The 26312-nt window shown below is 44.4% G+C and overlaps 1 long non-coding RNA gene across 1 annotated transcript in view; it reads right to left on the bottom strand.

Moving 5' to 3' along the window:
• Positions 1–20180, bottom strand: part of LOC146079648 (uncharacterized) — a 75814-nt gene extending 55634 nt beyond the window's left edge. Inside the window, exon 1 of the long non-coding RNA XR_014474670.1 lies at positions 20104–20180. This is a non-coding gene — a long non-coding RNA (uncharacterized LOC146079648). The remainder of the gene's footprint in view (positions 1–20103) is intronic.
• Positions 20181–26312: the final 6132 nt, after the last annotated feature.

The following is a 26312-nucleotide window of genomic DNA, read 5'->3' as shown; positions in this document are numbered from 1 at the left end:
TATATCATAAGTGTCCCCCGGCTGTGACATTACCCTGCCGGCTGGTTGTGCCTGGGGCTGGTTCTTAAAATACGGGGGACCCCTACTCATTTTGTCCCCCGTATTTTGGGAACCAGCCCCGGACCTGGAGCCTGGGGCTGGTTGTTAAAAATCGGGGAACCCCTATTTGTCGGGTTCCCTGATTTTTAATTACCGGCCCCGGCTCCTTCAGCCTGGTGCTGGTTTCGGCTGTGGGGGGGACCCCACGCCGTTTTTTTTTTTATTTATTTTTTTTTTTTTACACCTTGCAGCCTGCACGGATCTGACTGATCTGTGCAGACTGCTAGAAATAATTCGTATTAGCGGCCGTATATACGGCCGCTAATACGAATCATTACACCATCGGAGGGTTACAAAGCAGTCGTATATGACTGCTTTGTAACTGATCCTCCGGAACACGACTTTGCATACGACTTAAACAGTCGTATGCAGTCGTAGGGAAAATACCAATACGAAAAACTAGGTTTTTCATATTGGTAAATTTCCCCCTATATATCTGGGTTTAATATATATGTATATGTACTGCATGTGGGAGGGGGGTTCTTTTTGCTGTTATTATGCGGAGGGGATGTGTGTGATGGGGTCTCTTCACACGTGTAAGTGCTTATAAGTTGCTGCATGTGATGAAGTTTTGTGTCCCCCTTATGTGTGTGTATATATATATTTTTTTAAAGGGGCACAAAACTCCGTCACAGGCAGCAACTATAGGTGCCCATACACGCACCGATCCCGGTGGTGCGATGCTATACGATGAGATGCCCGTTCCGCGGCACCTCATCGCACAGTACAAAAAGTATGTGCTACACATACTTTTTGTACTGTCTTTTTATCGCATTGCATTGCATGCACTAGGCATGCGATGCGATGGATGCTAGTTTAGCCCAGAACGCACGCCGGGATCGGTGCGTGTATGGGCACCTTTACACTTGTGAAGAGACACACCCCCCCCCGCGCATAACAGCATATAGACCCCCCTCCCACCGCATAACAGAATTTTGCTGGATTCTGTTCTTCTCTCGACCCTCAGAAGCAGGGCATCATGGTGTGTGGCATATGTATAATGGGCATCACGGTGTGTGGCATATGTATGATGGGCATTACGGTGTGTGGCATATGTATGATGGGCATTACGGTGTGCGGCATATGTATAATAGGCATCACAGTGTGTGGCATATGTATGATGGGCATTACGGTGTGTGGCATATGTATGATGGGCTTTACAGTGTGCGGCATATGTATAATGCCATCAGGGTGTGCGGCATATGTATAATGGCATCAAGGTGTGTGGCATATGTATAATGGCATCAAGGTGTGTGGCATATGTATAATGGTATCAGGGTGTGTGGCATATGTATAATGGCATCAGGGTGTGTGGCATAGATATAATGGCATCACGGTGTGTGGCATATGTATAATGGAGCATCATGGTGTGTGACATATGTATGATGGGCATTACGGTGTGCGGCATATGTATAATGGGCATCACATTGTGTGGCATATGTATGATGGGCATTACGGTGTGTGGCATATGTATGATGGGCATTACGGTGTGCGGCATATGTATGATGGGCATCACGGTGTGCAGGATATGTATAATGCAATCAGGGTGTGTGGCATATGTATAATGGCATCAAGGTGTGTGGCATATGTATAATGGCATCAGGGTGTGCGGATGGATATAATGGTGCATCACGTTGTGTGGCATGGGTATAATGGCATCAGGGTGTGTGGCATATGTATAATGGCATCACGGTGTGTGGCATATGTATAATGGAGCATCACGGTGTGCGGCATATGTATAAGGGCATCACGGTGTGTGGCATATGTATAATGGCATCACGGTGTGTGGCATATGTATAATGGCATCAGGGTGTGCGGCATATGTATAATGGCATCAGGGTGTGCGGCATATGTATAATGGTATCAAGGTGTGCGGCATATGTATAATGGCATCAGGGTGTGCGGATGGGTATAATGGTGCATCACGTTGTGTGGCATGGGTATAATGGCATCAGGGTGTACAGCATATGTATAATGGCATCAGGGTGTGCGGCATAGGTATAATGGCATCACTGTGTGTGGCATATGTATAATGGAGCATCACGGTGTGTGGCATATGTATGATGGGCATTACGGTGTGCGGCATATGTATAATGGGCATCACGTTGTGTGGCATATGTATGATGGGCATTACGGTGTGCGGCATATGTATGATGGGCATCACGGTGTGGGGCATATGTATAATGCCATCAAGGTGTGCGGCATATGTATAATGGCATCACGGTATGTGGCATATGTATAATGGCATCACGGTGTGTGGCATATGTATAATGGCATCAAGGTGTGTGGCATATGTATAATGGCATCAGGGTGTGCGGATGGGTATAATGGTGCATCATGTTGTGTGGCATGGGTATAATGGCATCAGGGTGTGTGGCATATGTATAATGGCATCACGGTGTGTGGCATACGTATAATGGAGCATCACGGTGTGCGGCATATGTATAATGGCATCAGGGTGTGTGGCATATGTATAATGGTATCAGGGTGTGTGGCATATGTATAATGGCATCAGGGTGTGTGGCATAGGTATAATGGCATCACGGTGTGTGGCATATGTATAATGGAGCATCACGGTGTGTGGCATATGTATGATGGGCATTACGGTGTGCGGCATATGTATAATGGGCATCACATTGTGTGGCATATGTATGATGGGCATTACGGTGTGCGGCATATGTATGATGGGCATCACGGTGTGGGGCATATGTATAATGCCATCAAGGTGTGCGGCATATGTATAATGGCATCAAGGTATGTGGCATATGTATAATGGCATCACGGTGTGTGGCATATGTATAATGGCATCAAGGTGTGTGGCATATGTATAATGGCATCAGGGTGTGCGGATGGGTATAATGGTGCATCATGTTGTGTGGCATGGGTATAATGGCATCAGGGTGTGTGGCATATGTATAATGGCATCACGGTGTGTGGCATACGTATAATGGAGCATCACGGTGTGCGGCATATGTATAATGGCATCAGGGTGTGTGGCATATGTATAATGGTATCAGGGTGTGTGGCATATGTATAATGGCATCAGGGTGTGTGGCATAGGTATAATGGCATCACGGTGTGTGGCATATGTATAATGGAGCATCACGGTGTGTGGCATATGTATGATGGGAATTACGGTGTGCGGCATATGTATAATGGGCATCACATTGTGTGGCATATGTATGATGGGCATTACGGTGTGTGGCATATGTATGATGGGCATTACGGTGTGCGGCATATGTATGATGGGCATCACAGTGTGCAGGATATGTATAATGCAATCAGGGTGTGTGGCATATGTATAATGGCATCAAGGTGTGTGGCATATGTATAATGGCATCAGGGTGTGCGGATGGGTATAATGGTGCATCACGTTGTGTTGCATGGGTATAATGGCATCAGGGTGTGTGGCATATGTATAATGGCAACACGGTGTGCGGCATATGTATAAGGGCATCACGGTGTTTGGCATATGTATAATGGCATCACGGTGTTGCATATGTATAATGGCATCAGGGTGTGCGACATATGTATAATGGCATAAAGGTGTGTGGCATATGTATAATGGCATCAGGGTGTGCGGCATATGTATAATGGCATAAAGGTGTGTGGCATATGTGTAATGGAGCATCAGGGTGTGTGGCATATGTATAATGGCATGACGGTGTGTGGCATATGTATAATGGCATGACGGTGTGTGGCATATGTATAATGGCATCACAGTGTGAGGTATATGTATAATGGGCCTTGGTGAAATAGGCCACGTCCCATACTGATAGGCCACACCCCCAAAAATGTGGCGTGCCTACGGCGCGCAACAGCCCCCCCATTAGGGCTGCTTCGAGATATTTCCCGGCCTGGTTTTAATTCCCAATCCGCCCTGCCTTAACATTTAACTAACAGCTTGAAAGAATCCAGGTTACTGAGTTAGCCAGTTAAAAAATAATTATATATACTGTGGAATCGGTACATCTATCAGAATGAATTTAGGTCTACAGTCATTAGGTCGACCCACTAGGTCGACTGGCAGGAAGGTCGACCTGATTTAAGGTCGACATGGGCCAAGGTGGACATGACTTAATGTCGAATTTACATAAAGGTCGACATGAGGAAGGTCGACTGGTCATAATGTCGACATGGGGTTTTCACTGTTTTTGTATCCGAAAGTCGACACAGTCGACATGGACACAGTTGGCAATGAGAATCGGACCCTCACATCGCTCGCTTCGCTCGCAATGCTTCGGGCACGGTGGCTCGCTTCGCTCGCCACAGCTTTAATAACCTCCTCCACGCCCTAGTGGAAGGTAGGGCATGAAATACCGCCTGTCGGCACATGTCGGCTCAAAAAACAGTGAAAAACCCCATGTCGACCTTATGACCAGTCGACCTTCCTCATGTCGACCTTTATGCAAATTCGACCTTAAGTCATGTCGACCTTGGCCCATGTCGACCTTAAGTCAGGTCGACCTTCCTGCCAGTCGACCTAGTGGGGTCGACCTAATGACTGTAGACCTAAGTTCATTCTAATAGATGACCGCTTCCCATTTTACAATAACAAAAAAAAACTGTCAATGTCATTATTTTTAGTGGATTGGTGGAGACTGAACACAAATGAAAGGCAGTATTACCGCACATACCACCTTTCATTTTTGTTCATACTTTACATGTGGAATTGGTGATTCCATCTTTGGCAGAGTGCTGCTTTTTAAAGAGCGCCAGTGTATTGTTCTGTGTTTTTGTATTTCATTTGATTGCTGGAGACTGACAGACTCTTTACAATAGCTTTTATTCTATGTACATTTATTCTAACAGAAGAAAGTTCTACCCACCTTATCCATTACATGAGTCCTCTGTCATATCTTTATATTCACTTTCCTTAAAGTGTCCGAAAGGACTGAAGCTGTGACAATGATCTAGACCCTGACCCCAATTAAGAACAAGATCCAAATTGGTATGATTTGGAAGGCAACAATTGTAATCTCTGTCCCCGAGATAAGTAAATAAATCTTATAAAACATACTTTTACATTGACATAATTATTAAATGTTCTTTTTAATATAAACTGGCTAATAGAGACAGGAACAATATAGTTGGACATTCGGGATTAAGTCATTAAGTCTACAGCAACTAGGTCGACAAGCATTGGGTCGACACCACTAGATAGACAGGCAACAAGGTCGATATGGGTTTAGGTCGACATAGGTCAAGGTCGATATGTGTCTAGGTCGACAGGTCATTAGGTCAACACAAGCATTAGGTTGACATGGGCAAGGTCGATAGTCAAAAGGTCGTTATGTGCCGACAGGCGGTATTTCATGCCCTACCATCCACTAGGGCATGGTGGGAGAATAAAAGGCAATGTGCCCGAAGCATAGCGAGCGAAGCGACGCACTTCAAACTGTGTCCATGTCGACTGTGTTCACATTCGACATGGGCAACGGTCGACGTCGACCTCATGTCGACATTTTGACTGTCGACCTTGCCCATGTCGACCTAATGCTTGTGTCGACCTAATGTCCTGTTAACCTAGACTTATGTCGACCTAGACACATGTCGACCTTGACCCATGAAGACCTAGACTCATGTTGACCTTGCTGCCTTGCTGCGACCTAGTGGTGTCGACCCAATGCTTGTCAACCTAGTTGTTGTAGACCTAACAACCCACACCCGGACACTCAAGACATCACATCATGGGTAAAATGTAACAGGGTGTGAGTATCAGAAAGTGAGAGATTTTGGGAGAGTTTTACCATTTTTTTTAAAAATGACATGCCAAAATCAACCGTGCAAATGATTGCCGCTTTTAAAAAACATGGGAAACCTCTCCCAAAATCTCACACCCTATTACATTTGGCCAACATGTTAACAGCCACCTGTCCAGTGGCGGATTTAAGGGGGGGCCAACGGGGCAGTCGCCCCACCTTGGCCAGTGGAATCACTATGCTGATAGCTGAAAATCCCCTTTTTCCAGGGATACCAGAATTTTGAAAATCGGGGAACTGGAGATGTCCAACTTCAAAGCAGCAGTCCATATCCGACCTGTTACTTGCAATTTCCAGTCATATTTCTCAGGTTCTGTTTGACTAAGCTGGGACTCTCCCCTTTCTGTGGACACTAGCAGCTTGTCTCTATCTTGCCCAGAACCAGAGATATTAGTCTTCCAGCAGCCGATCCCTGCTCCAGCTCCAAACGTCTGATGTACAGTTTTATATATTTGTCAATGGATTGCTCTGGCTCCTGATCTCTGATCCCCAAGTTCCCATCACCTCCTGAAAGGTGGGACTCTAGGTTTTTATACTATTGAAGGCAAAGAAATCTATTTCCAGATAATGGCGATATCTGCAGTCAAACAAGCTGCTCTTCCACCGGAAAATGACGAATATTAAGACCACTCCATTATCCAACCCTCCCCTGCGTTTAAAACACCCCCTACCTCACTGGAAGTCATTTACAAGGGACCCTTCATTCAGCTCAGTGCCCCCTTCCACATGTTAGTGTTCTCCCATCAAAGCTGCTGCTGATAGCACCCCCCACCCCTAGGAGGGGAGAATGGATAAGGGACCCAGTGCATTGCTTTACCCAGGGGCCCACACTGCTGTTAAGACGGCCCTGGGCGAGGGGTATACTCCTCACTGCACCCACACCTACTAAGTAATGATTGTAGTGATGATGGGGAGGTGATGACGCCACCTCTCTCACCCAGTAGCTGGGCTTTCTCTCCCCATCCTGCTGTCCTATTGGCTGGTGGGCTGTAAATTAGGTGGTTTGCCACCGTGACTGCTCACAGACAGTGTGGGGTGGGTGTGTGCCCATTGTGTGCCCGGTTTCAGGATGAAGTCTCCTGATGAGCGGGAGCAGCCACAGCCTGGAGCTCCCTTGTATGTGCACTGTCCGGCTGCTGGTGTGCCCGGCTGCACATCCAGTGTGTTTGTATGTGTGATATACTATATATGTATTTTGGGTGAGCTGTGTGTGATGTGAAATGTACAGTACATGTGTGTTTGTGGTGTGCTATCTATATGTGTGCAATGCAGACCCCCCATGCAGGGTTTTTTCTTTAACATTTATTATAGTATTTTTTTAATTATCATTATTATTATTATTTGGGGGGGTTATTTGCTGTCTTACAATGGGAGGAGTCAGTAATGGGAAGGGGAGGAGTCAGGACTGGAGGGGGAGGGTCAAATTTAAACAGTAAAACACCCCCCCCCCCCCCCTAGAAGAGAAGTCTAGATCCGCCACTGCACCTGTCTAGAACTTTCTGCAAATCTTTACCTCATTGCTATGAGTTACATAGTTACATAGTTACATAGTAGGTAAGGCTGAAAAAAGACTTGCGTCCATCTAGTTCAACCACATTATTTCAATTTGACCAGTTTTTTCATGGTGCTGCCACCATTTTGGAGGACTGCTGAGGTCTTGCTGCTCCTGCTGCTGCTTGATGGCGCTGGAGATGATCCAATGCTGAATTGTACAATATGACACAGTACAGATAACAAATGCAAGCAGGAAGTCTCCTGCTGTGTTACCATGCTAGTGCAAAGGTGCTGCTTCAAAGTAAGCAATAGCACTCACATCTGATGTAGGACCATTATGCATTGTGTGCTGATTGTGTTATGTGCTGTTACCTGTACAATAAATGCATCACTTATAACCCATTGGAGGGGATCTACAATATATAATACAATCTGTCATTAGCATAACCAGTCATTTTAAGAATTTTCTTCATTTTAGATTTTGCAGACACCCCAAAATCTGCTGCTTCCATTTGACTTGGTATAAGAATGATTTGATGAGGTCATCTGGTTGTTGATGGGCCCATATATTTGGCCAAAATGATGCTAAGCACCAAAACATCCAGGAGTACAACCGATAAACATTATTTAGCCCAAAGTGGAATCAAAGTAAAAAATTCAAAAGGGGATTTAACACCTAGACCTTCCAAGAGGTCCTGAAAAAGGTTGGACTTGATGGACATAAATCTTCTTTTAACCTAAACTATTATGTGTTACAGTGTAGAGCTAATTATAATGATTCAGGTAAGCGGTGTTTAGTATGTAGAGTGTATAATTGCATTTTCCATTTTTTGCTGTGTGGAACTACAAATTTCAGCGTGGCAGGAATTCTCATGTTTAGAATTAGTGTGTGCAGGCCAAAGCCTCTTCCCCTATATGGGTACAAGCATGAAGCTACATATACTGTAGGATGGAATGTAACTGGAAGCATCGCAATATATTGACTTTTAATTGAACTAACTTTTAAATGTGTTGTTCTGAATCAATCGCAATTACTTTCAGAATCCCGTCATTTTAATGTATGTGTCCCAACTTTACTCTATGAAAATCATTAACAGAATAATCTTTTTCTCATAATTCATCCAACTTGAACAATAATCGATGGCAGAATTACTGCATTTGTGAGCCAAAAGAAAACATGGAACTACTTACACTTAGGAATACATTTGCATACTGGATACATATAAACATGAGTAATTCCAAATTGGTTGCTGAAATTTATTTGCCGATGTTTTACTATTTTCAAAAATATAAAAAGTTTACTAAAGAGCTTCTTGCAGTAGCTGTTCATTGTTACCATGTCATTTGTTTTACTTTATATTACTCCAGTTGTGTTTTTCTGTCACACGAAGGCTTAATTATTATCAAAATTACAGGAGCAAACCATATAATAATTGGGACTCTTATTATTTATCACATGTACAAACCTCAGACCCATAGGGCAGAGGTCACCGGAATGGACATATACATCAACAGAGAAAGAAAATGAATCTTCAGACAGAATATGGGAGATAAAGAAGTCAAATCTTCATACAGAATAAAGGAGAGAAAGAAGATGAATCTTCATACAGAATATAGGAGAGAAAAAACAAATCTTCATATACAGTACATGTAGAAAAGCACTGAAATCTTTTGGCACTCACAGCCATCTTGAAAATGCTGTGTGGTATTTACCATAACAAATTTAAAAGCACAACAAACAGGTTACACTCTGGTCCAGAGATGCCAATATAACACTACAGGTAGATCCAACGTTTCAGTATTTTACCATCACACAGATAATAGAACATAATACTGAAATGTTTACTCCATCTGTCCAGCCATACTAGCATTTTAATATGGGAGAGAAAGAAGACAAATCTTCTTACAGACTATGGGAAAATAAAAACGACAAATGTTCATATATGGGTAGTATATTAACAATCCTTCTGTTACTCACTAATCTTGAATATGCTTTGCCTGGTGCCCTCGGCATCCAATTGCAGACCAAACACATTACACTCTGGTCTAGAAATACTAGTATAACCACAGGTAGATCCAACATTTAAGCATTTTACCTTCATACAGATGACAGAATGAAAATAAAATACTGAAACGTTGAAGCCACCTGTCGAGTTTATACTAGCTTTTCTGACCCTAGTCCTGCCTGTTTGCTTTACATTACAACATATACTGTAGTAATATATGATAATTGCACAAACTGGATCCAAAACATTGCCTTATTAAGCATCTGAGTTTATTGAAACCAGTTTGATTTTGCAGTGTAAATGATTGCTGCTTTAGAAAAAACCTGGAGATTCCTTACCAATCTTTCTGGATCTCCCGTCCTATTAAAATTTCGCCCTATACTGTATGTCATTTATTCATATGACATCACCGCTTCTATATAAAATGACAAGATACTGTGCTGACAAGAGAAGCGTGCAGAATTGAAAAGTATTTATGCAGTTGTAAGGAGAAGAATTGGGGGTACTTATGTAGTATCTGGGCTGCCGATTTTTTGATTGTATGCCTTAAGTTAAGGCATACAATCAGATGCGATGCGATATCGCATCGCATCGCATCGCATCGCATCGCATGCGACCATCGGATGCGATGACCCGATTTTTCCATAGGAATCAATGTTAAAATGGACTGAGTCCATTTTAACATGGAATTCAATGGGAAAAAGGGGTCCTTTTCATACCCCTACTATCCAAGTGGGCATGGAGTTGGATATAAACCTGTGGCGAGCGCAGCGAGCCACCGAGCCCGAAGCGTGGCGAGCGAAGCGAGCCCCGCGAGGGGACGGTATTCTGTGTCCCCTCGCGGGGCTCGCTACGCTCGCCACGCTTCGGGCTCGGTGGCTCGCTACGCTCGCCACAGGTTTATATCCAACTCCATGCCCACTTGGATAGTAGGGGTATGAAAAGGACCCCTTTTTCCCATTGAATTCCATGTTAAAATGGACTCAGTCCATTTTAACATTGATTCCTATGGAAAAATCGGGTCATCGCATCGCATCCGATGGTCGCATGCGATGCGATGCGATGTACCCGATTTAGAAATCGGCAGCCCAGATACTACATAAGTACCGAATTGGGAGTTCTGTGCCACAAAGAAATCTGAGTGGCATATTGGGTAAAGCACACTATAGTAGAGAGAACTATAATTTGTCATAACAATGTGACTACTCAGTGTTGTGATTTTGGTATAGCTCTTCTTTCTGAAGAGTCTTATGCTGTGTACACACTGTGTGACTTTGATGTGCGATTTTGACTATATAGTGGATGTGTGGCCCCACGGCATCGTAATCGGAAATAGAAACGGACTGTGCAGCACAGTTTATTTCTACTATTTCGGAACGAGATGGAAACCGCTACCCCCCGCCCCCTCCTCTCATCTGGCGCCATCCCTCCCTACCTGCCAGCAGATGCAGGTACAACGCCGGGTCCCAGCGGCCACCTACATCGAGTCGAGACCGGCACACACCGTTATACAAGGATGTGATGAAGGTGACGTGGCTGCTGTCATAGCGCATTCCAGTGGCCTAGTGTTATGGGATAGGGAAGTAGTATCAAAAGGTATCAAAGACAGATAAAAGAATAACAGTATATTCACAATATACTAATTTAATAGAAAAATGTTTTAGATTTTATAATTGTGTGTATATACAGACATATGAGTGGACCTTTATAAGTAATAACAATGAAATTGATACTTAATGTACAAAGGATACAACTTGAAAAATAACCAAAAATGTATCATTTGCTGTTGCGTAAAATTGCTGTTGCAAAATATTTTTATTTTTATAAACCTACAGATTATCCTGTAACAGCTTGCCACAGTAGAGATTGTGGCGATAGAATTTGACTTTCCATGTTCTGAGCTAAGCTGATAAAGTACAGAATAATGATACTTGCAATCACTATACAGAAGAGCAGGAACATCTCCAAAAGTGGGAGAAGTGAATTAGAACAACATCTGCTTAAAAAAACGAAGATGCATCAGAACTTAGTCAAACGATATAATTCCACCAAATGTTCTATGTCTCTAGATTTAAAACCACATCAATACCGAAGTCTTTTTGGTCATATATTAACTAATTGCATTTACTCGCCATATTAGTATAGCTTTCTACTCACACAGCAGATGGGACCCGGGAATTGGGTTTGTAGGCTTGGAACAACAAATGTCACAATAACATTTGTGGTTAGGGACTCAAAGTAAAAAGACAAAGTAACAACTATGCATAAAACAAAGACATGAAACTTTTTGGAAACTCAATATTCTTATGGATCAGGAACAGAAACAGTTAAAGACAACTATAGATATTTTTTCCCAGAGCTTTGTGCATTTCCAATTAAATAAAAGCTAAGCAGCAGGTGCTGGTATAGATATGTAGAAGTAGAAAAAAAAAATGAGGCATGCAACTCTCTGAACCTAATGAAAAACACACTGAGTTACCAGAAGCTTCTTTCTAGTCAGGCCCCCTGCTGAGATAAAAGGTCAGAAGAGATAGAGTGGGGATGGGAGGAGGCAGGGAGAAGAGAACAGGAAAGGTATTTTGCAGGCATGATAAATTTAATGCAAGTCGGTGCCCAAACCGATAGTCCGGAGTGATTATTTTCTATGAATGCCAGATGTTAGCATCTTTCATAAAGAAAAATAAGATATAATCCATTTAAAAACAAATACAGATAGTTATATTTCCCCTGCTGCAGTGACGTCTGCTGCAAGAAACTCTGTTTTATAGCTAATCATTTTCAGGACCTATGGATAGATTTTCAACAGTCCCATACTGCCTCCTGCAGGGTCAATTGTAAACTGCACTGTCTGAGAGAAATTATATGACAAAAGCACTGGTATGACATTAGAAAAATGAACTGATGACAGGAGTGCTGCATTATGGACCTTATTCTGGTTAATTCTGCCGATACGCATGCCCTTCCCCCTCGCATTCCGCGTTCGTATGCACGGGCTCCGAATGGATGATTAACATAAACATCGATTCGCAGGCTGTGCAGGAACACCCACATCATTCGGTGGTCGCCGACTCTGAGGTAACCTTAAATGTGCGTGGGCATTCAGAAGGAAGTGGGTGGGCTGCTGACATCCGGTGATGTCAGCTGTATGCCCCCGGCGCTCATGTCACTTGGGGATTTCCATGAAACTCTGGGTGTTCCCATGGGCGTGACTATCCATCGCCATCCCCCAACCCCCCCCCCCCCCCCCCCGCCTGCAAAGTTGGGTGCATGCACCTGGCGAACAGTCTGTCCCAGCCTATGCACATGCACAGAAATGCGGCTGCACATGCTTATAACATCAGTCCTTGTGCACGGACCAGTGGCGTAAGTTTGTTCCAGTTGCCCGGAGGCAAGATATATATTGGTGCCCCCCCCCCCACACACACACACACACACACACACCACACACACACACACACACACACAATATTTCTGTTCAGAAATATAGATAGAGATAACATATTAACATATATATTTCAGAACTCAGCCACAGAAGCAATATCGTTGGCTTTTAAATTACTAATCTAAGCTTCCAGGGGGAGGAGAGGTGCCCCCTTGGGAGCAGGAGCCCGGCGGCAGATGACTCCATTGCCTCCCAGAGTTCTGCCTCTGGCACGGACCAGAATTATCTCCTATGTCTGTTATCTAAATTGCTAGGTATGTGTCTATGGGGGTATTTATCAAAGTTCAAAGAGAGATAAAATTGTGCAAATTAGCATAACAGCCAATACGCTTTTGCCTTAAATTTTATGTGAATTTTAAAAATGACAGTTAGGAGGTGACTGGTTGGTACTTTATCTCATTTTCATTTTTTTTGCCAAGCATTGATAAATACCCCACTATGTGTGATTGCAACATTGTAAACTGACTGTGCAACAAGAGTTTAGCATCTGTTTAGATTGTGCATACATCAGAGCAACCCAAAATATGGGTTACCCTACAGCAAGCCATTACAATGCAATAAACAGCACTATAAAACAGAGCACAGATATAACTAATGCTCAGTACACACTAGACAATTGTTTTATAAATTTGCTTATAACAAAATGCTGTTACATTAAATTCTTAAAATCCTCGGTAGGTAAGTGCACCACAAAGAGAGTACTTTCTTTCTCTCCATCGCATAGCTTCCTAGCTACAGCCCTTGAAATCTGTGCATGCAGCTCAATTGGTGGATGTCGCTAACAACGTCACTCCTTACTACTTCTCCCTGCGGTCACTCCTTTTGTGCTGGGATCGGCAAATGGGTATGCACCTGACTATGCCGGCATCACCGCTATCACTCTCTCTGCATACACACATCATGTAGTGTGTACCCAGCTTAACTGTGCACCTTGGCAAAACAGTGTTGCACTGCAGGTGTGGGAGATCTGTAATGTGCAGAGAGATTTATATTTGAGAGATGTGTTTCCAATTCCAAACTAATATCCACATTGCACTCTAAATCTAAAGCTACATGCAAAAAGCAACCAGTATTTTTATGTTTTTGCCCCCAAGTAATTGCAGCAAGGGCCCTGATTCAGATATGGTTGTTATTTGCATAGCTACTGCTGCTTCCTATTATTATTTATTATTTATTACCAGTTATTTATATAGCACACACATATTCCGCAGCGCTTTACAGAGTATAGTTGAACATTCACATCAGTCCCTGCCCCAGTGGAGCTTACAATCTATTTTCCCTACCACATGTACACACACACATTCATTGTGGGAGGAAACCTGTATACCCGGAGGACATCCAAACAAGCACGCAGAGAATATACAAACTCCTCACAGTACAATGGTGGGTATCGAACCCATGAACTCATTGCTGTGAGGCAGTAATACTAACCATTACACGTCCATGCTGCCCACAAAATCTGGTATATATAAACACCTCCTGTGTGCATATGTGATCCACTATTATGTTCAAGGACGCAGCATCGGATCACTCTGCGACACCATTGGTGACCTTGAGTAAGCATGAGGATAAGTCACCGCCCTCTGGCCCTAACACCAGGTTTTGTGCAACAGAGACCATCCCCGCCCACAAACAGATGAAGATTGTCAATCACATGACAGCCTGCAGCATCACTGTGTTTGAAGACACAGGACCCCTATGGAACATGCATAATACAGGCAGGGCTGGCAACAGAAATCTTGGGGCCCTGTGCAATTATATTTCTGGGGCCCCCACCTAATCCCAAATCCACACAACCCTCTTCTGTACGAGCCTCATTTAACCTTTCGCTGCTCCAGATCCTACTTTCAGGTGCGGACTTCTCTCGTTCTTAGTCCTGTTGGCCTGGCTCCTGCTGCTGCCATGTCACTTTCACAAAAGAATGCCGAGCACTACAAGCAGGCACGGAACACAGGACCCGCGCATGTGCTATAAAGTACAGGAGCCAGAGACTGAGGCTACAGTGCCAGCGGTGGGTATGGCTGTGCACCTGCAGCCACAGGCCATGTGCACACACAGAGTAGATGGCTCTGAGCACCAAAGGGCAGGGCGCACACACAGTAGACAGCAGTGGCACGCAGTGTCTGTCAGACTCAGCCACAGACAGATGGTGCACAGTAGACGGCCTGGCCATGAGGGTCACTGAGAGGCCAGTGGCCGTGATGGGGCATGGAAGCTCTGGGGCCCTTGAGATTGCTGGGGCCCATCACACTTGTCCCCCTTGACCCCCCCCCCCTGTCGCCTGCCCTGAATACAGGTCCTGCGCATGCACAGTGTACTGAACATTGGTGCACCACATGATTTCAACAATAGTAATCAGACCTGAATCAGGCCAGAGGTTTGCCCAGCTACACAGTTACATGTCCTCTCCTGCTTTTATTCCCAACTCAGAATAAAGGGGGTATTCTGGTTGTGGGAGTTTTCTTTTTCTTGCTACAGGATGTTTGTTACCCTTGTAAGATGTGTACCCCCCTGTTATTTCTATGTTTCCTTTAGACGTTCTCCTTCCTAACAAGCAGTTTGGAGATTAGAACAGCTACCTCTCTCATCTCAACTCTCTTAAAGGAGTCTTGTTGTATGTCATCTGGTGTAACAATAAAGAACTCACAAGGCAGATAACTTGTTATGTACCCAATCATCTATTCCAGAATATCATATGTACTGTGTCATCATAGAGGTTAGTAAGCCCTGTTTGAACATTACCATAACAAAGGTATTGAGGCATTGTTGCCTACCCTCCTGCATTCTGCAGGAGACTCCCTGAAATAGCAGCAAGCTCCCTCTCTCCCTCATTAGTCTAGCAATCTCCCTCATTTCACCTAGCCCACATTACACTGTTATATTTTTGGGAAAAAGAGGAATGAAAGATAGATACATTTACATTTACTCATCAGCACCATTTCCCTGCACTTTACCAAGGTTAGTAGCTCTTACTAGCTGCTTTGGGGCTCATCTACATTTGGATATAAGTCATTTTACAAGATTCCTCTCAGATGTAGCAGTACACACCCACGCTTCTAGGTACCACGTTCACAATCTCTCCATATATGGAAATAGACACGCCCTGTGGGTGGCGTGTGACCAGGGCAGGCGACAAGGGGGGTCAAGGGGGACACCCATACCGTGCCCCGACCAGTTGGGCCCCAAGGCTTTGAGGGACTCAGGGGCTGTAAGCATGGCTGCCTAGTCACCTGTCTGGCTAACCGTACTAATGAGTTTAGTGACATCACGCAACGCACCAAACTGCACAATACTGTGCCCTCCAATCTGCTTTCCCTATTATATTGCATAGTAAATATTAATTATCTGTTTATTTCTAATAATAAAAAAATACATTCAATATGCAATATAACGCAAATCTGCATGCAGTGTTGGGGGCCCCAGAGATATTAGTGTTCCGGACCCCAAGATCTCTGGTGCCAGCCCTGAGCATGACACGCCCTCTCAATAGGGCGATTTGCAAAACCAACTATAATATCCCTGAAACTAGTTTTCAAAAGTAGGCAAGTATGTATTGAAGTAAGGTAATACCCTTTTTATGCCAGCCAGGCATAAGTTTTCAAAAGTAGGCAAGTATGTATTGAAGTAAGGTAATACCCTTTTTATGCCAGCCAGGCTGTGACTAAAAGGCAATTCTGATGTACTGACTACACCAGCCTACATTTTAGTGTACGGGCAAAGCCCACAAATTTTATTTTGCTGTGGAAATTCCGGTACTTGTTTCCTAGCACGGCGCCCGTCGGGTCCCATCACATACCATAATTTAAGGTATGCGATGGGACCCCATCAGACCCGACCGATCCAATTTTCGGGGTTTAAAGACGTTCCCCTACAATTTTAAAATCGGTCGCATCGCATGCCATTGTAATGCGAAGCGACCGACCCGATTTTACATTGTACAGCCACCCTGATGGCAGATTACAATGTAAAATGCCCCCCCCCCCCCGACCCGATTTTTAATTGTATACCCGCCATGATGGTTAATTAGTATGTCAAATGCCCCCCCATTGTTAGAGCCATGCCACGATCAATGCCAACCCAAAGCGTGGCGACTGCAGCGAGCCCGCGAGGGGCGGCAGTACGTGTCCTCCGACCTTTTCATACCCCCACTATCCACTTCGGCGTGGAGTTGATTTTAGATAGTGTGGCGAGCGCAGCGAGCCACCGAGCCCGAAGTGTGGCGAGCGCAGCGCGCCCCAGGAGGGAACGCGGAATACATGTGAAGTAATGCGCGTCACATGTGAAGTAATGCGCCACTATATAAAATCAACTCCACACCGACGTGGATAGTGGGGGTATGAAAAGGTCGGAGGACGCGTACCGCCGCATGCAATGCGATCTGGTCGAATGCGATGCAACCGATTTTACACACCCGATGTCATAGGAATGTGCTAGGAAACAAGTACCGAAATTCCTTTAAATAACCTATATAAATTCAATTTGAATAAAAATTGCTATGCATTATTGTGCTTCTATAGTATCCGCTAAAATAGAGAAAAAATGATGTACAGTTAGAAACAAGTGTTGAAAAACCTGGGTAATTACAGACAGTCATAGAGGTGGTAAGGCCCTTCTTGCAAGCTTAAGCTGGCCATACATTTGTGCAATTTGGGCACTTTCCACCCGATTCCGAGAAATCGGGCTGAGAAATCATGTGAAAAGTGGCAAATCACATGTGTTTTGTCTCTGATTCCGATTCCATGCAGGGTCTCGTGCACATCGTATAGGAGCTGCACTGAAGAATTCTTAGATCCCAGAGCACTTGCTGGGATCGCATGCGATATTTATGTATGCTAAAAGACCGCTTACAGTATATCGCATGTGAACCTGCCGCCCGGGAAGGTCCTAAGCGGGACAAAAGGATTGGCTGTGTCTTCTCCCCTCAGAGAAATCGCAGTAATGCATAGAGGCCTTTACAATCTATAGGGAAATAGTAATTGACATCTATAGATATAGATAGGTGCTAGCTATTGTATAATGGTCCACCAGATTGCAGAGGTTTTTGGTGGGTCACCCAGCATTGCTGATCAGGGGTCAGGAGAAGTAGCGCATGCAGGGGGGGTTTCTGAGTACCCAGAAACCCCCCCAGGAGACTAACAATCCTAGGCTGAAAGCTGAGGGTCCCCTCTTTCCATGGGTACAAGAATTTTAAAAATCGGCCCTTGGGAACCGGAGATATCTGACTTCAAAGCAGTGGTCCCCATCCAAGCCTGTTAATTGCTCTTCCCAGTCAGATATTTCAGGTTTTGTTTGACTTAGAGTTTTGCTGAGGGTATATTCCAAAAGCTGGGACTCTCCCCCTTTAATGGACACTAGTAGCTTGTCTCTACTGTTCCCAGATCCAGAGATATCAGCCTTCCAGCAGCTGGTTACTACTCCGGCTACACACACCTGGTATGTAGTTTTATATGCTCGTTGGCAGATTGCTCTGCCTCCTGAACTCTGAACCCCTAGTCCCCAATACCATTTGGTAGGTGAAATTCTCTAATTTTTAATTCCTTTAAAATCCAAGAAATCTATTTCTGGGAACTGGAGATATCTGCAGTCAAGCAAGCTGTCCTCCCACCAGAAAATTATGAATAATAAGCCCACTCCACTATATACCCCTCCTCTGCATATTAAACATCTTCTACCACCCTGGAAGTTATGTATCAGGGCCCCTCCATTCAGCCAAATGCCCCCTTCTCCCACCCCATCTCCCAGCATCTGTGCAGTAAAGGGGTAATTAGTGGAAATTACTGATCCAGGCCCTACATGCTGAGTGGTTGATATAATACCACCTACCACCCGCGGGACATCAAAGCTTCCCCCACCCCTACCGCTGGAGGATCGGTAGGGGCCCCAATACATTGCTATGCCCAGGGGTCTACACTGCTTTTGATGCCCCTGTATGTATATATATATGTATGTGTATATATATATATATTATTTATATACATTTGGTCTATCTATAATACTTTAACTGACCCGGCATATACTGGGTCACCTAAGTGTCCATCTCCGTGCTTTGCTCCGCCCCTCTGGAAACCCCCTTCTGAAAATCCTGCGTTTGCCCCTGAGGAGAATGGGATAGTGAAGGAAGAGATAATCATGCTTTATAATAAACATTACTGAATTGTGTATTTGAACCATACTGTCTGAATTCATAATATCATTATATTTTGGATAACAGAAATAATTGCAACACACCATGAGAGAACAGCAATGTCAGAAAAACACAATTCACATGTCAAGTTGTCATGATTGTCAATTGACAGGAGCAGGCACCGATCCTACTATAGTTATATATACAATTTATTTTATTAATAGTAAACACCTGAACTCACAAATATTTACATTGCATTAATAGAAATTTGTTTCCATTGTCTAAATAGAATGTTACAAGTTAATTGCTGATTGGTTCCTACGGTTCGGTGAAAATTTTGTATCTAATTACAATGTTAGTAAATTATAGTCTGATTCAGAGGTGGATGCAGTTGCATTCATTTTTATGATTTTGATTTGGATTGGTGGCTGTGATAATGAGTAAATGCTATTTTCTGCTGTTTCTTTCTGCATCAATATACACTGAAACACCCACTTTCAGTATCTGTGGACAGTGCAACTGTATCCGTGGTTCTCAACACTCCGCCATCAGTGTACCATTGCTCAATATTTTCATTTCAAATTCCTCTACACGTGGCCCCTGCCGGTGTATCTGCATTTGGGTACCCAGCTGTGTTTATGGACATGCCCATGACACTCCCACATTACATGCCAATAATATGTCCTTTTTTTGCAAACACTTCAGGCCTTGTACCAGTAACTGCCCAGCAATGCCTATTGTTGTACTACATGGCTCTGTACATAACCAGATATACTCAGTGCTACACATGTGTCATAGGGGTAGCTCAACATTTTAAGCATGTACAGAGCAAATAATCTCTCAACTGTTCAAACATCAGCATTGTGTCCTACTAGGAATCAGGCCCTTGCCTTTCTGTAATCCGTGTTAGTGCAAGGGCTACTTACTGTATTTACACTCAGTGGTAAATTTATTAGAGCTTCTAAAAATGAAAAGAGGTGATGTTGCCCGTAGCAACCAATCATATTCTCTATATAATTTCTTTGTTGGATCTTAAAAAGTTATAGATATAATCTTGCTATGGGCAACAACACCACTTTTCATTTTTAAAAGCTTTAGTAAATGTACCCCTTCCTGGTCACTCAAGGGGCTGTTATTACAGACTTAAACTGCATTGCTCATTAACAACTAACATACCTGATAGGAAGTTCTTGTGTATCATCATAGTCATCATCATGGTTAAATGGTAGAATCCATAAAACTCTGCAGTTCCTGAAAGTCAGTATACAGTAGTTAGTGAATGAGACAGAGGGAATACAGGACCCTTCTTTGTGAGAACTTAGAATCTACAGTATATACCCTGGGCTGGATGTGCCACTAGGCCCTTACTGCACAGGCCTGCCACTGTGGAGGGCATAAGTGAGCCAAGTATGTCCGTCATGTCTCCCCCCTCTGCCCACCATTGTCACTCTCGAGTCTCCTCTGTTCCCGCCATCATCACTCCCAAGTCCTACCTTTCTCCCCTGCTGTCACTTCCGAGTACCACTTCTCTCCACTGCCATCACTCCTGAGTCCCACCTCTCGCCCGCTGTCATTCCCAAGTCCCTTCTCTATCCCATGGTCAAAACCACTCCTCCCACTGGCAGAAGCAGCACAGAGCAGCACCACAGAACCACCAAAATCGACCCACTGCCAGCAGCACCATGAACCGGACAACAGCAGTGGTATGTGCTCCGGGAGGTCACTGAACTGAGCCTCAGGGTCCTCCCCAGTGGCGTCACTAGGGTTGGCCTATCTGAAGGGGGAGTGGCCTGTATGTGCGGGTGTACCTAGACATCCTCTGCTCCCCTGCATAATAATACCAGGATACCGCAGGCTGCTCCCCTGCATAATAATACCAGGACACTGCAGGCTGCTTCCCCTGTATAAATATACCAGGACACCACAGGCTGCTCCCCCTGCATAATAACAGGAAAACACCATAGACTGCTCCACCTTTATAAAAAGAACACAACACCACAGGCTGCTCCCCTGGCTGCTACCACAGGCTGCTCCCCCTGTATAAGTTGGTTGAACTCGATGGACTAACGTCTTTTTTCAGCCTTAATTACTATGTTACTATGTTAACACCATACTACCATTGCCCTGCAACTCATTCACAATGCTAACAGTATCTACAAACTGCACAGCATTACATATGGTTTTGCATGGGTGCTGCTGTGATTCTGAGTCCCGTCTTTCTGTCCGCCACCACCATCCTCCGCCCGCCAGCTCTTTTCCACATGTCAGACGCACGGGTGGGCAGCGTCGGCATCATGAAGTCACCTGCACTGAGGAAATGTCCTCAGTGCAGGGGGCTGGCGGCCATGATCCTGTAGCTGCAGCCATGATCTGAAAGCCTCGGCAAGGAGGACTGGAGGAGGTGGACTGTGGACAATTCACGGATTACCAGGCGGGCAGGTGCGGTGAGAGTACAGCTGATTTTGGTGTCATTCCACTGAGCGGTGACACCCGGTGCAGGCCACACCCCCTGCACCCGCCTAGTGACGCCACTGGTCCTCTCTCCCTCTCGGTCCAGGAAGCCCTATGAAGTAGGATAAGCAATGCCTATAGTACAGTATCACCCTGTAACTAGACCTATGAAGTAGGATAAGCTGTTGCAATCTCAGATTTTGTGATTATAAGATTTGGGTTGACAGAAAATTGGTTCTCTTGTACAGTTGTATTTAGAATCACATAAAATTGAAAACAATTGTATAAGGATGCAGAATGTTTCATTCCATTATTTTTCTGATGCCATTGTTAAATCAAATGTACAGGCTTCAGCTATTTACTAAATTTATAGAACTGCTCAGTGTCAGAGGGGTTACCCCCAGATGAAATGGAGATGCTTGCCTCTGGCCTCCAAGCCCTGAAGGTGCACATGCATGTGTAACCGCTGCTCTTCCAACAGAGCTCTGTGGTGCACCCGCTGCTGCTATCACCTGGAATAGGGGACAGGATGGATATTGCTTTGTACCGCTCAGCCTGTGCTGCAACAAGCAATGGTGCACCCCTGCACATACAGCCTAATTCAGAAGGGATCACTAATCAGAGAATTGGTAGATTGAGGGATTGAGCGAATGACTGTTCATGCACATCAAAAGCATAGCGCATGCGTGGAGTTAATTAGCAAAAAATATCTGTACACATAGAAGTTGCAGAGTAGCTGCAGTTTGATTGATGGGTGGGTCTCTGACGTCAGTGAAGAGCACCTGATCCTTGAGCAAATTAGTGGAAGCACTCGACGAAAAACACTTTTCAAGGTACTTGTTTCCTAGCACGGCGCCAGCGATAAAAATTGTATCCATCGGGTGTTAAAAAAATCGCGTCGATCGCATCGCATGCAAACAAATCGCATGCGATGCGACCGACACGATCTTTACATTGGAACCAATGTAAAATGGTCCCTGAGACCCGATTTTACATTGGCCCCAATGTTAAATGCCCCCGAGACCCCAATTTTAATTGTATCCCCACCCTGATGGGTCAAATCCCCCCCATTGTTAATGCCACCCCACAATGGTACGCGTCCTCCGACCTTTTCATACCCCCACTATCCACGACAGCGTGAAGTTGATTTTATAAAGTGTGGCGAGCGCAGCGAGCCCGTAGCGCGGCGATCGGATGCGTATTACTTCCCAGGTATTACGCGGCCCCTCGCGGGGCTCGCTGCGCTTGCCACGCTTCGGGCTCGGTGGCTCGCTGCGCTTGCCACACTATATAAAATCAACTCCACGCCGACGTGGATAGTGGGGGTATGAAAAGGTCGGAGGACGCGTATCGCCGCACCTCGCGGGCTCGCCACGCTTCGGGTTGGCGTTCATCGTGGGGTGGCGTTAACAATGGGGGGGCATTTGACATAGAAATTACCCATCAGGGTGGGTATGCAATGAAAAATCGGGTCCATTGGCCCATTTAACATTGTTTCCTATGTAAAATCGGGTCCATCGCATCGATCGCATTGTATGCCATTATAATGGCATACAATGGACCCGATTTTACATAGGCATTTAACATTGAATACAATGCATTCAATGTTAAATCGCGTCGGTCGCATCGCATACCTTAACTTAAGGCATGCGATGGACGCGATTTCTTAATTGTCAGGGAAAAGGCTAAAAATAGCCCTAAAATCGCGTCGGTCGCGTCCATCGCATTCCTTAAGTTAAGGTATGCGATCACCCACGACGGGCGATGTGTTAGGAAACAAGTACCCTTTTCAATTAAATTTTTTTTTTAATGGATCTGCAAAATTATCGCTATTTTGAAAAGGGGCGGTTTTTCTTTCTGTCCAGCGGCAGCTTTCTGCTTGCAGTCCACTGCAGAGTCTCTAATTAGTGATCCATGCTGAATTTCAGTAGGTCAATATTTCTTTGCAAGCCATTCACTTTAATGTCAGTATTATAAATGCTTGGCCATGCTCTTGAAGGCAGTTACTTTATTGTGCAATAAAAGAAAATAATGTGAAGGTACATACTTTTCTTATGGTATATTAGTATAAGTCATAACATGACATTATGAATTGGCTTTTGATGCCAGATACATCGCATGGACAGAGCGTCTGACTTTTTTATGCATATGCACTTCCCAATCAGATACTCGACTGGTAAGCCTGACGGGCATTTAAATTTGCCCACCCATCTTTGACATCAGTCTCAGCAGCAAGTAGAAGGGTGGCCGGCGGATTGTCGGACACATAGCGGGATGCGGATATATCAGTCACTGGCTGTGCAGCAGGGCCAACGTGATAAGTCTGTAGATGTTTGTAACATACATATTGGGTGTACACACCCACCGACCCCACTGATGATACATCAGCCGTACAGACAATATATTCCTCAGTGTGTACCCAGTTTTAGATTAGACTGGATTTTGAGCCTGATTCAGGTTTGCTTGGTACGCTGCGACCATCGTAATTTACCGAGCATCTGAGACGCTGCCCCGCTGATTCAGGATCATTGCGAGTGATCTTGAATCGGTCCCTTAGTTATTTTATTTGCTGTTTTTGGTCCAAATTTTTTGACAATTATATTGGACATGGGTACATGTAGTGCCCACACAACCATTAGTCAGCCATACACATTATTTTACTAAAAGCTAATTAAGCATGTACTTTTATGGCTTTCGATGTACTCTATCTCATATGATAAACTGATCACTTCAATATTCTTCTCCATACTTAATTTATTGCGCATTATAGTCTATATGCATTGTAAAACTTATTTTTTTTTAAAATCATTCTATGAAAGGCTTTCCCAGTGCTACTGTATTGAGATGTGTAATAGAGTATTTGTGATTTTATAGATGCACGTTTTAGGTAATTCAAGTAATGTTTCCTAGGAAACTGACACAAGGCTGTAATAAACGGATCAATGCTCACAAGGCTTTTTTTTATATTAAGAATCTAATGGAATCTATGGAACATGTAGACATTGGGTTCGAGATGTAATAGAGTGCGAATTTTAGACTTTTGCTAATTTTTTGAAAAAAACATCCGATTTCGCATGTTTTTACGAAAATTACACATTTAATAGGATGTGAATTGCGGTAAAAATCACACTTTTTTGCCGCAAAAAAATGCACATTTTGACCTGTCAATTTGTTTCTCACACTTGAATTCGCATCCAGATGTTTTCCCATTATAAAGTATTCAACTCGCAAATATAATAGGGTGCCATTTTTGATAGACTTTACCAAAAATAAAAAAATAAAAAGACTGGCGAAACAGACAAAGCCATGCACAGAACATTGAGATCTGTGCATGGTTCTGTCTTAAAAAAAATATAGGGGACAGAAAAACTGTGGGTCACCTGTATTTTGGAACCAGCACTGGGCTCCTACAGCCCGTGTTGTCATGCCACAGCCGGGGGACAAATTGTACGTCAGTTCCACCCAGCTGTACCATGCGCAAAGTGGCTGGTCAGCCCTAGAAGAGGTACCTGGGGGAGTGGTGTTCCCCCCCAGGCTTCATCGATCCAGGGCTGAAGCCGGGGGCTGTCCCCGGTGTCCCTAGGCAGTGGATTCCGGGCTGATATGTGTAAAATTAAATTTAAATAAATTGCTTTTTACAGTCGAACCACAAGTTCCAGTATGTGGGGCATTAATGGGTTGCCTTGGACTTGTAGTTCGCCTGTAAAGAGAATGTTCAAATAAAAAGCACACACACACACACACACATAGAATAGTATAACTTTAATACATACTCTAATTTTACACCAGCATACATTACCGTTCCAGGCTCCAACGGTGACTCTCCCCTGAACCTTACCCACACAGACAGCATGAGTGAGCCGGCTCCCCGCGCACTGATTGCTTTTTTTGTATAGAAATATGACACTGTTCAGCTCCCAATCAGTGGTTACTTGGTAACCTTCTTCAGGAAACTTTATTGATTAAAAGTATTTACTTTTATCTGGTATTTATTTCACTCTTTATCTGTAGAAAAGCAATCAGTGTGAGCTTTAGGCCTCAGTGGATATTGTTTCTAGGCTGTGGTGTGGTGGCGTTGCTACATGAGGTTAGCTTTTCCCGTTGCAGTCAATTAGCTATATACCATAGAGCATCCAGTATCAGAGTAATTCTTCTATTAGCTGTTCAATCATGTGTCACATGTCAATCTGGCTTACTGTACATTTAGGAGTCTTTTACCAGAATTACTATGGTTGTCATAGAGGAATGTAAATAGGGTGACCAACTCATCCCTTCAATCCGGGACACATATTAATTACACAGGTTCTGTGGCTGGCTTTCACCAGGTTTTAAACTGCCACACCTCAAGACTCCATTTCACCTGGTTTTAAACTGCCACAGAACCTGTGTAATTAATATGTGTCCCGTATTAAAGGGATGAGTTGGTCACAGTGGCGTAGCTACGTTTTGGGCGCCCCCCCCGCCAAGCACCCCTACCCCGCCACCCATGCAAACCCCCCCTCAATCCCCCACAGCCTTACCTATCGCGCTGGTCCCGGCGGCTCCGTTCTTCTGCTGAGGACCACCAGAAAATGGCCACCCACATACAGCAAACAGTTTCAGAGAACTGTGTGCTATATGGGGGCGGCCATTTTGTGGTGGTCCTCAGCAGAAGAACGGAGCCGCCGGGACCAGCGCGATAGGTAAGTCTGCGGGGGATTGAGGGGGGGTTTAACTGTAGCACCGCAGCCCCCGGCGCCCCCACATGCACAGCGCCCCCCCCCCCCGCGGTGGCGGGGGCTGCGGTGCTATAGTTACGCCACTGGTTGGTCACCCTAAGTGTAAATGTATATGCAAATGTTGCGATGTCCCCGCCTCTAGGGCAATGTTTCTCCTTCTCACTAATGGTATGTGACTTTCCACTGGGATGTTAACTGCTTACTTGTCTTGTCTCC

This window comes from Crinia signifera, chromosome 5 (assembly GCF_055691185.1).
Source record: "Crinia signifera chromosome 5, ASM5569118v1, whole genome shotgun sequence".
NCBI classification, from domain to species: Eukaryota; Metazoa; Chordata; class Amphibia; order Anura; family Myobatrachidae; genus Crinia; species Crinia signifera.
Note: the sequence above shows the minus strand (reverse complement) of the source record. Positions and strands in the feature narration are given on the sequence as shown.